Source organism: Microtus ochrogaster, linkage group LG3, assembly GCF_000317375.1.
Source record: "Microtus ochrogaster isolate Prairie Vole_2 linkage group LG3, MicOch1.0, whole genome shotgun sequence".
In the NCBI taxonomy this organism is placed as follows: domain Eukaryota; kingdom Metazoa; phylum Chordata; class Mammalia; order Rodentia; family Cricetidae; genus Microtus; species Microtus ochrogaster.
In genome coordinates, this window is record NC_022029.1 from 5823653 (window position 1) to 5840966 (window position 17314).

Here is a 17314-nt window from a genome sequence, read left to right on the forward strand (position 1 = left end):
TAAATACTTTGTTTTTTTTGTAAAGGTTCTCTTAAGACAATAACTAGCCAACAGTGTTATGTGTAACGTATGCTTTCTTAGAATATATCTTTCCATTATCTATAAAAAAATCCAAATCTTTGCAAAAATATAGAAATCCATGTCAGAAGGAATATATGTTGATGAAGAAAAAAAGATATTCTAACCCTGTTTTTCTAAGACTATGTTTCAAAAAGTATGCTACCATGAAATGGATATGACATTAGTTCACAGAATAGCAGTCATCTTTAAGGAAGCTACAGTTTTTATTTTAATATATTTAGCATTGTACTTCCCAAATTATTAGAAATATATATATTGGTTTTTTGAGACAGGGTTTCTCTGTAGCTTTGGTGCTTGTCCCGGAACTAGCTCTTGTAGACCAGGCTGGCTTCGAACTCCCAGAGATCCGCTTGCCTCTGCCTCCCGAGTGCTGGGATTAAAGGCGTGCGCCACCACCGCCAGGCTATATATATATATATTACCCAGGTATGATTTTCAGTATTTTTTACAAAAATATTTTGGAACACTGTGTTTATATCATAATGAGCCATTCGTGCAAGAAATATTTTCTGATAGTTTTATACAATCAAGAACATTTTAATCTGAATTTATATGAGTAATGACAAAACTATTTTAACCAAAAATATTGTCAATGTAACTGAAAGAAATTTTAATTCTTTATTAGGTAATATCACATGGCAGTAACATGAGCCTGCTATAGAAACAGATGCAACAGTCAGTATTGATTGATAACTACCTAGAAGGGTTTTAGGGGGAAGAAAGTTTTGGGCCAACATAGTATTTTTGGAAAAAATATTTAAGTTGTATTTTAAATAAATGGAAGTTAGGAAGTTACACAGACAACAGGACTGTAGCCTGAGTGGGATACAAATGGCCTGGATAAAAATGATCCAATTAAAGAACAGTATATGGTTTTACATAGAGTATGTAGTGTGGCCATTAATAACAGACAAGGAGGTAGAATTTTCCCTGTGGCTCTGTGGGATTTATAAAATAATAGACACATGATCCACTGAAAGTAATATCACAAGAAAACGACGAGCAATTGATACTTGGAATCCTCTGAAGTGGTTATGGGAAACAACCGAGGCGCCACTGTAGACTGAAACACATAGTCGTAAGAAACAAAATTGTACTTGTTTGGAGTATATTTCTTATTGAGATGGCCATTCCTGTCCAAGAGTTCCATGGTTCTTTGCGAATCTGGTCTTCTCTCTAGCAACAATCTGGTAATTAGGCTCTTGGTAGCTGAGACTCACACTTTAATATGCTCTCCTGTTTCCGTGTGTGTGCTACCAGAAACAGTAAATGGTGGGCATGAAATTGCTTCCAGGGAATGAGCTTCTAAAATAAACACGTAATAAATGTGAGTTTCAATATGCCTAAATATCTTAGGGAGCCCACAACAGCTCTAGCCTTGTAAAACTGACCAAAATAACTACAGACTTTAGAATTAATAAAGTACAGAAAGAACTAACACATAAACTAGAAACTACTTCTGTGTGAAGGATTGGGAGGTGACTGTTTAGCTGCAAGGTATGTAACGGAATAGTTACAATTTCCAATTTGGGCTCCAGCCACAGCGGTCCAAGTAATATCATAGGCTGAATAGATTTGGTATTAATAGATATAAAAACAGGATTCTGTGGGTGTGTTTTTTGTGTGTGTGTGTGTGTGTGTGTGAAGTACAGATGATTAAAGGAATTGTAGCCAATGATTTCAACAAAGAATGCTAAAGCGTAGAATCTCATTCTTTTTATTATATTTTGTTTTTATGAATGAATTTAGACATTTCTCTTAATTAGACACCCCTTTGTGATGACTACATATTATTTTCTCTGTTTTTACAAAATATTGTATCATACAATCTTCTCAGACTCAGCTTATCTGCTTTTGAATGGCCCTCATCTCTCTAATCACTGTCCCCCTGTGGCCTCAGTCTGTGCTGCTCTTCCCATCTTCAGCCAGCCACACACAAAGAAACCCAAGGGCTGCTTATGATCCTCCCTTAGTATTTTCTTTACTTATCAACTGTAACAACTTGGTAGATAGTTCTTTAATTATTCTTTTGTAATATTGTAAAACTTTCTATGTGGCTGTCTTAGCATTGTTTTATCACTATTGAATTTGGTCTGATTTCCCAAAAGCAAAAGTATATTTTATTAATATCCTAAAACATGAAAATTACTTCTTTACTAAATATAATCTGATTATTCATAACTTTTTTGTAACTACTTTCACTTTCTATATATCATACTTCCTGTGATAAATACATATATTAATAAATAAATAAAAATTAGGAAGACCTTTAATGTTAAGTTTTGTATATTGCTCAAAAGGCTAGCATGTAAGATCAATAACTTTCCATATTGCATTGCTCTGTGATGCATGTAATTTACTTCTTGCTATATAGACTTTGGTTTTATCAACTTTAAAACTAAAAGTTAAAGTAAAATAATACTCAGTAATCTAGTTCTTAATAATATTCAAACTTAAGAGTAATGTTACATGAAAATCCAGGAAGCATTAAAATATTAATTAGAAACATTTATCTATTGGTTTATATATTTCTAGAATTGAGTCATAGAGACTGTTTGGGTAATATTATGATCCATCTATTTGGTTTATACAGTGATTCTAGTCTGCATGTATGGAGCATCTTTTGACTAAGTACTATAAGATAGATAGCACAATAGATAAGATTCCATCAGTAGATTTTAGAACCTGGTTATTAAATATGAATTTGATAATGATGTAACACTGGATAAAAAGCAAGCTCTATTTTCTATTTATTTGGATAGCATGCAGTATATTCACAAAACTTCTTCAATATTCTTCACATATACCTAAAATAAAGTGTTTAAGAATGGATAACAGGTAAACTAAGGATTTTTAGAAGTTCAAACTGTCATTGGCATAATTTATTCATTTATTTTATATAGTGAGTTACCCATTCAGATTCAAGGTAATTAATGAGCTCAATATTCTATTTGCTTTTGCATATAATAGGTAAACTTACATTGAACCTATCATTTCTGTAATTCTGATCATATTATTTTCCTTTTATTGCTTTTTGTTTTCTCTTTTTAAATTTTTTTATGTAATTAATACGTTTCTCATTTGTTTTACATACCTACATCAGTTTCCCTTCCTGTTCTTTCTCCCTGATTCCGGTATACCCTCCGTTTCCACTTTTCTTCAATCTACATTCAGAAAAGGGCAGGCCTCAAATGGGCTAGCACAAAGCAGAGCACATCAAGTTGAGGGTAGAACCAGGCTCCTCCATTTGCATCAAGGCTGAGCAAGGTAATCCAGCATGGGGAACAGTTTGGCACTGGCATAAAAAACAGACACATGTCTACCACAAATTCTAATTGTTCTTAATAAAATCCTAGAGTCAGATACTAGGGATTGAATGCTGAAACATCAGAGAAGCAAAGCAGCCAGCCAGGGGAGAGACCTTTGACCTCTACCAATGTTCAGACCAAAAAGATTACCCTGTGCATCCTCTTACTGTATCTACAGACTGCACTGAGTTCTTGTCTCCTCCCACTTTATATTCGTTTATCAGCCCATCATATCCTTTCTTATCTCCACCTCATTAGCGCTGGAATAAAAGGTGTATGACGCCCACGTACTAGGATTAAAGGTGTGACCCAACACTGCCTGGCTCTGTTTCACCTTGACACTTGATGAATCTAGTATAGCCTAGAGTGGACTTGAACTCACAGGGATTTGTCTGCCTTTGTTTCCTGAGTCCTGGGATTAAAGTTTAGGGCCACCTCGCCCTTGCTTCAAATGTATTACCTCTACACTCTGATGTTCAGACAAGCTTTATTTGTTAAAACAAAAGAAAATATCACTATACGTATAGATCAATGGAAACAAATCAAATATTCTAACATAATTCCACACCTATAAACGCCTGATTTTTTTTTGTCCAGGAAACCAAAATCATATAATGGGAAAAAGGAAGCATTTTCAACAAATGTTGCTGGTATTACTGAATGTCAATATGTAGAAGAATACAAACAGATCCATATCTGTCACCCTGCATAAAACGCAAGTCCAAGGGGATCAAAGACTTCAACATAAATCCAGTTACACTGAACTTGATACAAGAGAAAGTGAGAAGTAGCCTTGAATGCATTGGCACAGGAGGCTACTTCCTGAATATAACACCAGCATGAAAGATACTGTGAGCGTCAATAAATAAATGGGACATCCTGAAACTTAAAATCTTCTGTAAGGCAAAAGACACTGTCAATAATATAAAGCAACAGACTGAAGAATTGAAAAAGATCTTCACGAACCTCACACCTGGCAGGGGGCTGATCTCCAAAATACTCCAAAGAACTCAAGAAACTAGACATCAAAATATCGAATAACCTAATTAAAAATGGGGAATACATTTAAAAAGGAGAATCTCAAATGGCCAGAAGACTTTTAAGGAACTGTATAACATCCTTAGTCTTCAGAGAAATGTAAATCAAAATCCTGAGATACCATCTTAATCCATCAGAATGACTAAAATCAAAAACACTGATGTTGTACAAACACTTATGTTGGAGAGGATTTGGAGTAAGAGGAACATACCTCCACTGCTGGTGGGAGTTCAAACTTATACAGCCACACTGGAAATCTATATAGCAATTTCTCAGTAAAATAGGAATCAATCTATCTCAAGACCCAGGCTTACTTGTATTAGCCAGAAACTGGATACAACCTAGATGACCCTCAATTGAAGGATGGATAAGGAAAAGGTGGTAGATTTACACAAAGGAGTATTACTCAGCCATAAAAAATAATGACCTCATGAAATTTTCAGGCAAATGGGTAGAAGTAGAAAAAAAATCATTCTGAGTGAGGTTACCCAGACCCATGGTTTATACTCTCTTATAAGTGGATATTAGGGGTAAAATATAGGATAACCAACCTATATCCACAGCCTCAGAGAGGCCAGATAACAAAAAGGGCACAAAGAGAGATGCATGGATTTCTTTGGAAGGGGAAGTAGAAGAGATCTCTTAGGTAAACTGGGTGCAAGAATGTGGAAATTTGGGATGGGAACTTGATGGAGCAGTTTGGATGGGCTGGGTTTCGGAGGCAGGTTTGGAGTGGGACAGTGGGAAGAGTTACGAAATAGATGTCTTAATGAGGGTGCACACTTCAAGGTTAGGGAGAAATCTGGTGCCAGGGAAAGTCTGAGGAATCTACAAGGATGACCCCAGTTAAGAGTCCTAGAAATCACGGAGAGGATTCCTAAACTGGTCATCTACTGTAATCAGATTGGTAACTATCCTAATTTTCATTGGAGAGTGTTTATCTAGTAACTGATAGAAGCAAAGGCAGAAACCCACAGCCAAGCACTGGGCCAAGCTTTGGGAGTCCTCCTGAATATCACACTACTTTTCATTCCCACATTAAAGAAAGAAACAAACACATACAGAGTTAGTAAGTCTATGTGAAAGTGGAAGTATGCTAATTGGCTCTGAATTCTTGGTTCACAGGGTTCACATTGCTCAGCTCCCTTAGGGGTTGGGTATACACGACCATGCCCAGTTTATCAAATTAGTGGTTCTGAGGATAAATGAAGTAGGGTCTCTATATAAAGTGGTTTTCCAAGTCTATCTGTGTTCCTAAATTAGGATGTTCTTATTTATAAAAGAAAATAATGCAGTCTTTTCCAAGATTCCTTTCAATCTAAAGTTGTATTTTGTTGCCTCAGTTGCAAGCCAACTATGAAGACTAAACAGTGCTGGCCAGTGAGAACTAGAATAAGCTCATCCCTGTAGAAGAACTTCTGTTTGCTCCTAACTCAGGGCACCCTGATCTCATTGGGCAGCCCCAGCTACCAGTAAGTTCATATTGTAGCTGACCTCTAAAACTGTTAAGGATTTTGCTTTTGCTCTGTCTTGCAGATTAAATTGTGCTTGAAGAGCTTTTTTTGGCTAAAATTTCAGAAAGCAGTCATGCAGGAAATGTAAGAAAATTGAAATTTAAACTAAAAGTGTAGATTCCAAGATACAGAGATAATTGAAATCTGCATTAGTCAACAAGAAAATAAAATGGAGCTATGTATACATTTTCTGTCTTTTTCTGAAGCTTATTTTAACAAAACATATCTTGAGTAATAATATGATACAAAATCAGTTGTATATATAAATATGTGCAAATGCAAATATTAACTATATTAATGTTTCAAAGTATCATCTACCAGGATATTTTAAGATATTACACAAACCAAAATTATATGTGATCAAACCCGACTCTCTGAATGTGGCTGACAATGGGGGCTGACTGAGAAGCCGTTGATTAAGGCACTGCGACTTGTTTTTACAGCATGTTCTGGCTTTTTGGGACCCTAGTCTATATGGATGCATAGCTTCCTAGGCCTGGATGTAGGGAGGAGGGCCTTGGACTTCCCACAGGGCAGGATTTCCTGCCCTCTCTCAAGTAGGGAGGGAGAGAGAGGAGGGGGTGTGGGGGAGCGGGAGGGGATTGGGAGGAGGAAAGGAAGTGTAAATAATTGAATGGGAAAAATGAGATTATGTTTAAGGATAAGAAAAAAACAAATATAGACAAAATAATTATAGAACAACGAGGGAAACAGTATTTGCAATCTTGTTTTAGTAACTTTCCTAAAACATTGTACTATATACATGCTATTGGTAAAAAGAAAAAAAAAATAGCTCTGCTACTTCTTCATGTAAATATTTTGAAGCTCTTAACTAGCAGAAAATATGTTTAAAGTATATTTTTGATAAAGAACTGTTTCTAAAATATACAGAAAGCTAATAGCCAACATTCCAAATTAATATCACCTAGGGAAATATTGGCAGATATTTCACTGGAGAAATGGTGCAGGATTACTAAACATGTGACAATTCATTCATTGTCATTAAACATGATCACCTGTACAATTCACAAATAAACTGCTAAGTGATTATCATCAAATCCTTAGGATAGTTAATATTTTAAGATATACGGTAGTAGTAGTAGTAGTAGTAGTAGTATTTGGTAGCAATCACTAATAGGAACAAATTTCCTGTTGAATTTGAATTAGATGATAACCTGGATATTAATCATACAGGAAACTAATAACAAGAACTCTAAATAAATGCTATTGGCATAAGCAAAACTCAGAGATTTTAAATTTTAAATTTAAATTTTTTGGAACAGTTTCTCTGAGTAACTTTGGTGGCTGTCCTGAAACTATCTCTTTTTGACTAAACTTGCCTTAGACTTAAAGAGATCCACCTGCTTCTGCCTCCCAAGTTCTGGGATTAAAGGCCTGTACCGCCACCACCTGGCTATTTCTCTTAAGATAGTAAACAGTGCCAGGTGTGGTACCACATGTGTTTAATTCCAGGGCTGGGGGGGGGGGCAGAGGCAGACTGATGTTTATGAGTTCTAGGCTAGCGTGGTTCTAGGACAGAGTTAGTTCCAGGACAACCAGAAACCCTTGTCTCGAAAAAACAAATAGAGAATAAACAGTGTCATAATAAACCAAAAAGTGATGTTTTGAATGAATAATTAAAAAGCTGAGGAGTCCATGTAGGTTCAAAAATTAGTAAACAAAATTAGTGTTACTGCTAAATTACATTTACTCTCTGGGTCACAGTGAGTAAATACTAATGTATCTACGATAAATGATTAGAAACAAGAAAGAAAAACCATCTAGAAAACATGAAAACACCATTTGGCTAAAGGCTGATGCTGTGTTGTCTGAGTGAAAGATAATAACTACAATACTTCAGCATTACTAAGTATAAGTCTTTATGTTTTGAAACTTTAAAAATGTTTAAATTATTTCAGTGTATGGTGTGTGTGTCTGTGTCTCTTTGTCTGTATATGTGCTGTTTGTGTTTCCCTATCTCTGTGTCCATGACTGTATATGTATGTTGTGTGTGTGTGTGTCTGTGTGTGCTGTTTGTGTGTTTGTAAGGTAATTTTCTGTGTTTCAGAAACATTGAACTTTTCTTGGTTATAGCCCATGAAGCAGCTCCTAACCAGAAAAGAGCTTTTATGCCTACCCATCAGTAAAAACTGAGCTTTAAGCTGGATCTCGTGAAATATAGCCAGAGCATCATCTTCACTACTCTTTCGTCCATGCTAAAGGTCAGCCAGTCTCTTAACATTATATTAAATCCACAAAAATCCTAAATTCTACTAGGTTTCAAAATGTTATTGTTTTTCTAAACTTTTTTATTTTAAAGACATTGTTTTCTACATATATAAATTTCTGTGAAAGGTATTTATACATTATTTTAAAGAACTGTACATAGTATTCAAATATGCAAAAGCTTTGGTGTTTTTTCCCAATAGCAAACAATACATTTTTGGAAATTACAAAATGATGATAATCAACTATGCAAACATAGAAAAGGTTTCCATGAGAAAAAGGACTGTTACCACTACCCACCAAAAGAAAGGGTGTGCTTCAGAGTCAAAGCAAAGCTCCCAGGAAGTGCTGACAGCAGCTAATTCTCAGTATTATAATTGGAGAGTTGGTTGCTTCTTTGTTTTTAATATTACTTGTCTTTACTTTCATTTATCACAATATTTTTCCAAAGAAACTAGACTGATTTTTAACGTTCAAAGAAAACAGTAAGGCTGTTTTTATTTCAAAAATAAAATCAAAGTCTTGATAAAATTTAGTTGCTACAACGCCTGTTTTGATTTATATCCTGACACTTTTAGACTATTTTATCTCAGTAACTAGTAAGACCGATTTCTAAGTAAGGAAGGAGTCAGAGGAAAAGAGACAAAAAGGAAAAAATACAGCAAGAACAAAAAGGTAAAGCATCATTTCTGTAGTCAGGGTGACCAGCTTCCAGGACTGTACCCAGGGTGATGAAAAGAATACCTTCTCAGAGCAGTGAAGAACTTAAAAAATAGTTCTTCTCTATCTTTATGCTAGACTTTTCTATCTGAGGGTAATAAGGAAGCACAAACTTTCCTGATGGTAACTTACGAATAAGAAGAACAAGCACACACTTTTCTCTTTTCCTTTATCATGAATAATCTCTCTTCTTTGACAGTCTCCCAACACAGTTAAATCTCTTTATGTAGTTATATATCTCTCTTTACATCCATATCCCTCTCTCCTGCAAAGCTATAAATCTGTAGATAAAGTTACGTTTCTTTTCACAGTTACATTCTCCACACAGTTGCATACCTAGGGACATCTCTTCACACAGTCTCCTCTTTCTCCATACAGTTACATCCTCTAGAAGGCCACATAAAGAAGTCTTCCTTTACATATATCTCTTCTACATACACATCTCTTTTCTGTACACCTACATCTTCTTTATCTCTCTAGCCACCCAGCTCTCTCAGAACTTCTCTTTCTCTCTCATATTTAGCTACACCTCCCTTAATGTGCACACACACACACACACACACACACAAATGCTATATTGCACACACACAAATGCATATGTTGTATGTGTGTGTACTAAGTACGTGAATATCATAGTTATAAGACCATTCCTATATATTTACCTTCAATGTGAGAATATATTTATATAGTATATTTATATGTGTATAAGATTATGCACACACATATATGCATCTAGGTGTCAACATGCATACATATATGTGTGCATATATGTGAATATAAGTGGATATTAATCTATTATGCACTCAAACACACACATATATGTACTTAGTATGTAAATATATTTTCCAATTCATGACAAACATGTTAAACAGTTATTTTTACTGTTATTCTTAATATTACAGGTTCTATATTATGTTAGGGAAATTTTCTTGTTAAGGTTTATAAAGCAATACCTATGTGTGTGTGTGTGTGTGTGTATTATATTGTTAGTACATCTTATGTTTTTTGTTTTTTATTCATTTAGTCCAATGTGTATTACAACATGAATAATTCATATCCAATTATAATGAATTTAGAATGTCTCAGAATTAATTGCAAAATATTGGTATCAGTGGTTAGAATTTATAATTTTGTTCCAAATACTTGACACAAAGTCATAAGTGTAGCAACTCTTTTGCAATGGTGTGCCTTCAGCGATTTAATAAGATCTTACTAGCATTTCATTCTGAAGATTTAGCACTTCCTACAATCACCACTCTTGAGACCATGCCTTTTAATTACTATGTAACCATCAGGAACACAAACCATTTTAAGTCATAGCGCTCTTTTTTTTTTGTATTTTATTAATTTTACATAACCACCCCAGTTACCCCTCCCCCCTTCTTCCTTACCTCCATCTCTCCCCTTCCTGCCCTCATCAACTCGTGTGTGTGTGTGCGTGTGCCTGTGCGTGTGCGTGTGCGTGTGCATGCGTGTGCGTGTGCGTGTGCGTGTGTTTGTGTGTGTGTGTGTGTGTGAGTGTGGACAATCTTTTGGAACTGGTACTTTCTACCATGGACCTTTTGAGGTTTGAACTCAGGTCATCAGTCTTAATAACAAACAAACTTGCTCACTGAAAGATCTCATCAGCCTGAATCCATAAACTTAAAATTATTTCAAAATAAAAAGTTAAAACATATAAAATTATTCTGTGAAATAAAAATTTAGTCAAAAATATTTTTATAGCCCCTGTACCAGGCTTTTACTTTTTATCCACCAATTACCTCCCAAACCATGACACAGAGACTTCTTACTAGTTATGAATGCTAACTAATTAGTTATGGCTTGGGTTAGGCTCATCTCTTGCCAGCTCTTATAACTTGTTTCTTATTATATACATTTTGCCTTAGGATTTTTACCCTTAATTCTGTATATGTTACTTTCTTGTCGTGTCTATGTCTGGCTGGTGGTTGCCTGGCTGGCACCCAGAGTGTCCCACTTTCTCTCTTATTCCCTCCCTCTTCTCTTCTTGTTCTACTTAGGCCTAGATTTCTCCTCCTATGTATTCTCTCTGCCAATCAACCCTGCCTATCCTTTCTCTTCTTAGCAATCAGGTGCTTTAGGCAGGCAAAATAAAACAGATGCAACACATCTTTACATAATTAAAAATGCACCACAAACGAATGTAACACATCTTTACATAATTAACAAGGGCATCAAAAACAAATATAACATGTCTTCACATAGCTAAGATACTATTCCACAGCATAAACAAATGTAACACATCTTTACATAATTTAAGGACTTAGTACAAGTCTTAAAATTATTTACTCAAATTCTTTATATCTTTGTATAGAAGCCATTAGTAGATAGACTTTTCAAATATATTTTTTTCCATTCCTTAGTCTGTATTGTTCATGCAGAAGTTGCTTAGCGTGATAGTATTGTATACATCCAATATGCTTTCATTGTCTATTCTCTGAGAATCATATCTAACATGTATTCCTAGCCCAATGCCCTTCTTTCTCTTCATGGTTTCATATAAAATACGTTTGTAATTTCAGATCTCATATCTCTCCATTTTGAAAGTTATAATTTCATGTTTCTTCATTTGGACATTTGAATTCATCTTTCCTCCTCTCTGTTTTATTTCTTTTTTTGGTAAATTTTATTATTTTCATTTATGGCTGAGGATGGGTGTCTACACATAAATGAGACATGTATGTGGTGCCCAGAGAAGATGGAAAAGAGTGTGGGATCTGCTGGAATAGGAGTCGCAGGTGTTTGTGGGGTGTATGACCTGCATTTGGGGACTGACCTCCAGTACCCTGAAAGACCAGCAAGTGGTCATAACCACAGAACTTTATATTCAGTAATTCTTGATTTCCTTTTCCATGTCATTTTTCTAGAGCAAACTCAAAAGAATATGTCCACTAAATCTATTTTGATACCACACTGAAGAAAACTGGTTTCTTTCTATTCACTGTTCTCTGCACATCTCTATTGCTTTTATTTTAGCCAGTAAGTTTGAATTTTTAATTGTTTATCATTTTCATTTGCCTGCAATTGCAGTGGGTTCCTGAGGAACACTCATTTCAAACTTGTTTGTGAGCAAGGCAAACACTGTTTAGTATAAATGCTAGTTTTATTCCACTTTGACTAGAAAACATTAGGAAGAATTTTGATACCTATACTGCGTTCATGTATAAATTACATGATATACCCCCTATATTTAATATATTCCTAAATTATATATTATGCATCTACCAACAAAGTAACATAACAACTATTTTAGTTTTAGTTTAACAACCATGCAAATAAGATTTTTGAAAAACTGTGAGAATTACACAGTTTTAGGATTATGTTTTGAACTTTATGTAGCTAAAACATGTACTTAGGATACATAAGATAGATGTACTTATTCTCCATTTTTCTGTACTCACCTGTCATGCCCAGGAATCATAAGCATTCACCAAACACAATGTATAACATTTGCATCTATTTGTTTAATTTTGTACAGGAACTAATTTTCAATCTATACTTTTTTTCTTACTACTATTTTAAATTTTTCTCACATGATTCTTCTTCGTTCTGAAGGATTTCACCACTAAAGCAAGCATAGTTTTCCTTTGTTTCTACCTTTTTGCCTTGCCAGGGTTTATCTCAAAGAATGATTGTCTTTTATTCTAAGAAGTTTAGCTTGTGTAGCAGAGAAGTGTAATGGCTAACTACAGACCTTAACATTATGTTATAACTAACCTAGAAGGAAATTAAGGATGGTATTTTTTTCTTTAGCTGAACAAATGTGGTGAATGCTTGCCAAATTAATAAAATGAAGCAATACAAGAAAGGATTAGAAAGAAAAATCACCCGCATTCCCTGTTCAGAAAAAGAAAATTGAATTCAGCAAGGTTTTTAAAGCATTTTCATATAAATCATATTCACATATCGTCAAAACGCCTACTCCTACTTTCGCCTACATTGTTCTGTAGTTATTAATACTGGTTATGAATGGTAGTGAAGAATTACATTTCACAATTGCACTGAGTAATATGTTGAATAAATTGCATGTTCTGTCAAGAATAAAGTCTACTTGTTTTTACAGAATACTGAATAAAGAAAGGATTTTCAGTCCTGTCAGTTCGAGTACAATGTTATTAGATTTACCAGAATGAAAAGTACATTATATCTGTGTGGTACTGAAATATGTTGGAACTGGATGGCAAAACGGTATATGGGGAGTTTTGGAAGGAGGAAAAACAGAGGTAAATATACTATAATCTCAAAAAATAAAGAAATAATTTAAAAATAAAGTAATAAAATATAATTTATATTAGTTCTTAATATGAGGTGAATCTAGGACCTCTCTTGATATGTATCTGAAACGTATTTTGTAAGCATCCAAGACAACCATGAAAGTAAGATCTATTGGAAATATGAGGGAGTTAAGTGCTATTGTGTCTATCATTTCTTCTTGAATAAGATATTCAGCTGCATTTGATAAGAGATAAATAATCATTAAGGTTTACTTGAGGATAAAAATGAGGATTAAGGTTCTTTAGTTTTTGCTGGGAGTTTGTATCTTGGGAAGGGATGCACTATGCTTAGGAGGCAGAGGTGAACATATACAGTCTCAAATTATGATACATAGATTCTCAGGTTGAGCATCAAAATAATTCTAGATTGAGCAAGAATATTCATCAATATGTTGATGAATACTCATCTAGTGTGCATAATTAACTAGTTGTGCTTTTCTTCTTTGAAGTTATGAGCAGTCTGTCACCCATGAATGCCAATGCCTATGCCTTGTACCACATACGCCTACTTATCCACATAGACACTAAGATCTCAGTGAACTCTTTTGTTAGATTAAATTGAAAGACAGTGAGGTGGTAAGATAAACTACAAACGCAGCAGGACATTGAGTTTCCAGCCGAGTAAATACTTGACAACTTCCGTTTCCATGAAGCATTTTAAATTGTCTGTGCACTGAATTGTCATCTCCACTCACCTCAATGGCATATGAAGTGTCACTCAGGTTTTGATTTCCTTGGTAACCATTCCATTGTGATATTTGGATCCCTGCTTCTACTCCCAGGTGTTTACATTTGAAAAGAAGTATCAGAGAGTTCCTCAAGAGATCTCGAAGTTTTCCTTACAACAGCCTTTCACCTGCACTACTTAATAAAAGCTATAATAGCTATTTGTGATTGTAATTAAATATTCTAGGTTAAACTCTCTTTTTCTTTAAGTAGAAATTACACAATAAAAATCAGAAGTGTCCAGATAAGAGCCAAAGCAGATGTCACCAGATCTCTTGCATGATAAATATGTCTTTGGCAAAAAGAGTTTGGTTTGGAATCTAGGACTGCTGGTCCTGTAGACTTGAGATGGCTTTCTGTGAAATAAGGGTCCTGTGGATTACACAGTAAGTGAATATTTCATTTATTCATCCACAGATTAGTTCTTACCAGGGATCCACAAAACTAGAGCATTCCTACATGCACTGTGTATGCCTTATTGTGGGAAGTAATTCCTCCTAGAAAATACACAAGTTGCATGTTTAGAAGATCACGCCAATACTTTTGAAAACCAATTTCTTCTAAGTGGTAGACTATACAAAGCAGCTAAAACATAACATGTCCAGTTTATTTTATGAAATAGGCTTGTTCCTATAGCTACTTTGCTGTAGGATAGGTCCCTTTCCTACATATTTTGAGAAAAATATAATCCATTAGATCCTAAATACTTAAGCTCCAGAATAGGGAAATTGAAGAAACTTCACAAACAACCATTTGTTTACAGTTCAGGAAGCCTTAAGTCCCTTCTAAGACTCTTGTATTTTTTACTTGGTCTTTGTACATTCAGGCCTTCAGAATTCCCATTGATATGAATTAGTCAAGCCCATTTACCAGTCTTTATCTAGCAGGGGCAGCTTCCAGATGGTTATGATGCGATAAATCTCATTACTATCATCAGTCATAGAGTACTGGTAAATAGTTTGATATTGTTCTATACAACTCAATCCTTTGGAGTGGCTTCTTTATTAACAGAACTTATCCATTCTAGCATTTCCAATTGTCTTAGTCCTTTAATCACTTATAACATTTGGTTTTTAAATAGACATTCATTTTAATGGAGAAAGCTTGAACTCAATGCTGTTAAATGATCCCTTGCTTATAAAAAAAAATCTAGAGAGACTTTTTTTCCTTAGGACACTATGGGAAGTCTGCTATTAGAGTTGAAGGGGGCCATGCTTCATCTCAAGCTGGTAACAGTACTTAGCTACCTTGTATACATTTTTACTGGTTATTGTCTCAATGTTCCTAGAAGCTATCAAGGCCAAGTAGTAGGGCCAAATTCTGAATGCAATCCATTTTTGAGACTGTTTTAATGAAGCTTCAATGAATATTATTGGTTGTTAGACATGCCAATGAAATATTAAACAAGAATGGAACAGAATTAAACCAGAAGAATCCCTGTTTACAATATAAGTATATCTTAGCAAGTCTAACTGAGAATTCAATTAACACAGAGCCTTTTGGTAGTCAGAAATGGTAAAATCAGTATAAGCATATAAAGTGAGGACGTGGTGGCTCCAAGGCACAGTTGAAGGGAAAAATATTATAATGGATAGGAGAGTACAGTCAGAAGCATGTTGTAGCGTCCAGAACACAGATAGAAAGTAGCAGACTAAACATGACCAGAAGACTGAAGCAGTCCATGAAAGGAGGGAGGGGCAAGTAGGAAAGAGAAGAGAGCGCGAAGAGAAGAGAGAGCTAAAAGAGAAGACCAAGAGCTGATGTGCATGGCCAAAAGGGTAACGGTTATATTGGAATGAGAAGCTGGGGAAAGGAAATCCCATTAGCTGGCAAAGTTTAGAGGATGGAGAGGAGTGAAGGAGTTCAGAGGAGTCAAGTTGCCCTCTTGGACTCTATAACAGGTGCTTGCAGTGTTGAGAGATTCTGGAGACCAGCATATGCTTTGGTATGCCAATAGGTACCATGGATAACCATTTGTCTTGATTTCCTTTGGATCTGATATTTCTAAGTAGTGATCTTGATTGGATTATCAAAATATAGAATGCAATTGTTTCCCAATGTTCACATAGGTCTAGAACCAGACTGTAGCCTTTAGTAGTTCCACAATAGTAGGTTTCTTAACCTTAAAAATCAAGGAATCAAGCAGTAGGAAAGCAAGTGACCGATATTATGAATCCTGACCTGATCTTTTTTGAAAAGTGATTATCAGTTTAATTGTATATATTTACAGAATAAAATGGAGTGAGATTATATGGATAAACAGTGTAAATACATCAAAGTAGTAGGATTCTGTGACCTTAAATTCTAATTTTAAATTTAAGGTACAATTATTTAATATACGATTATATTGTAACATATTTAAGATATAATTGCTAGACATAGCTTGAAATAAAATGTAACCCCTCAAGACATGTTTAAATATCTATTAAGCAAATGGCAGAAATTAAAGTTATCTTCTAAACATTAGTTTGCAATGGAGCTGTTCTTTCTATTAGCTTTTGTTTAAAAAATAAAATCACCGAGTCTCATAACCAGTTCTATAGAACACCTTTGGAAGCATTACCTCTATGTTACTCCAATCTCCTTTGGACCAAATATGGTTGAGAACAAAAAGAGCCAAAGTTACTTGGTTCTTCTACATATTTAAACCACTAAATTATTTAAAATAGTACTTAACTGTTTTATTGATTATTGTGCTATTCACAAAACATATTAAGAGAAACTTCTTAGAATTATATTTCAATTAGTATAACTATATATTTACTTAAGTCAAAATAAATCACATGACATAAGAGACATAATTTTACTATATAACAAATTTTAAGGAAAAATAAACATTTGCAATAATTTATTAAAACAACGTAATCTTTGTTTCTTCTTTTTTTTCTTCTACTACATCTACTTTTGAGGCAAATTCTTGATGACTTCTGCTATAGCCTAAGTGCAGGGGCAAGAAGTGTGTACTACAGTGTTCAGTTGACACAGAGGTCTGAAAAAGAAGAAAGGATGTTACTGTTCAGTCAACATGACTTTCTGATATTCTGTTTGCTTGTGTCTTTAAACTAATTACTGCCTATTCACTTGACCTAACTTGAGACTGGCTATAAAAATGAAAATAATGACTTCATACTTTGCAACAAATACTAAATATGGTACATTATTAGGACAAATTGCTAATGCTAATTACCATAATATTTACTTTAGAAAACATTATATTTTCCTAGTTTATGATATAATAGGATTCTAGTATTCAGTAATCAAGTGACAGGTTGATTATTGCCTTCAATGGGGTTTTTGTCTAACCTGTTGCTGAAGTTTCTAATACATGACTTTCCATAAAGATTAGATGCCTGGGAAGTGATGGGCCTATTTAATAAAACAGTAGAATTTATGAAGGAAGACAATT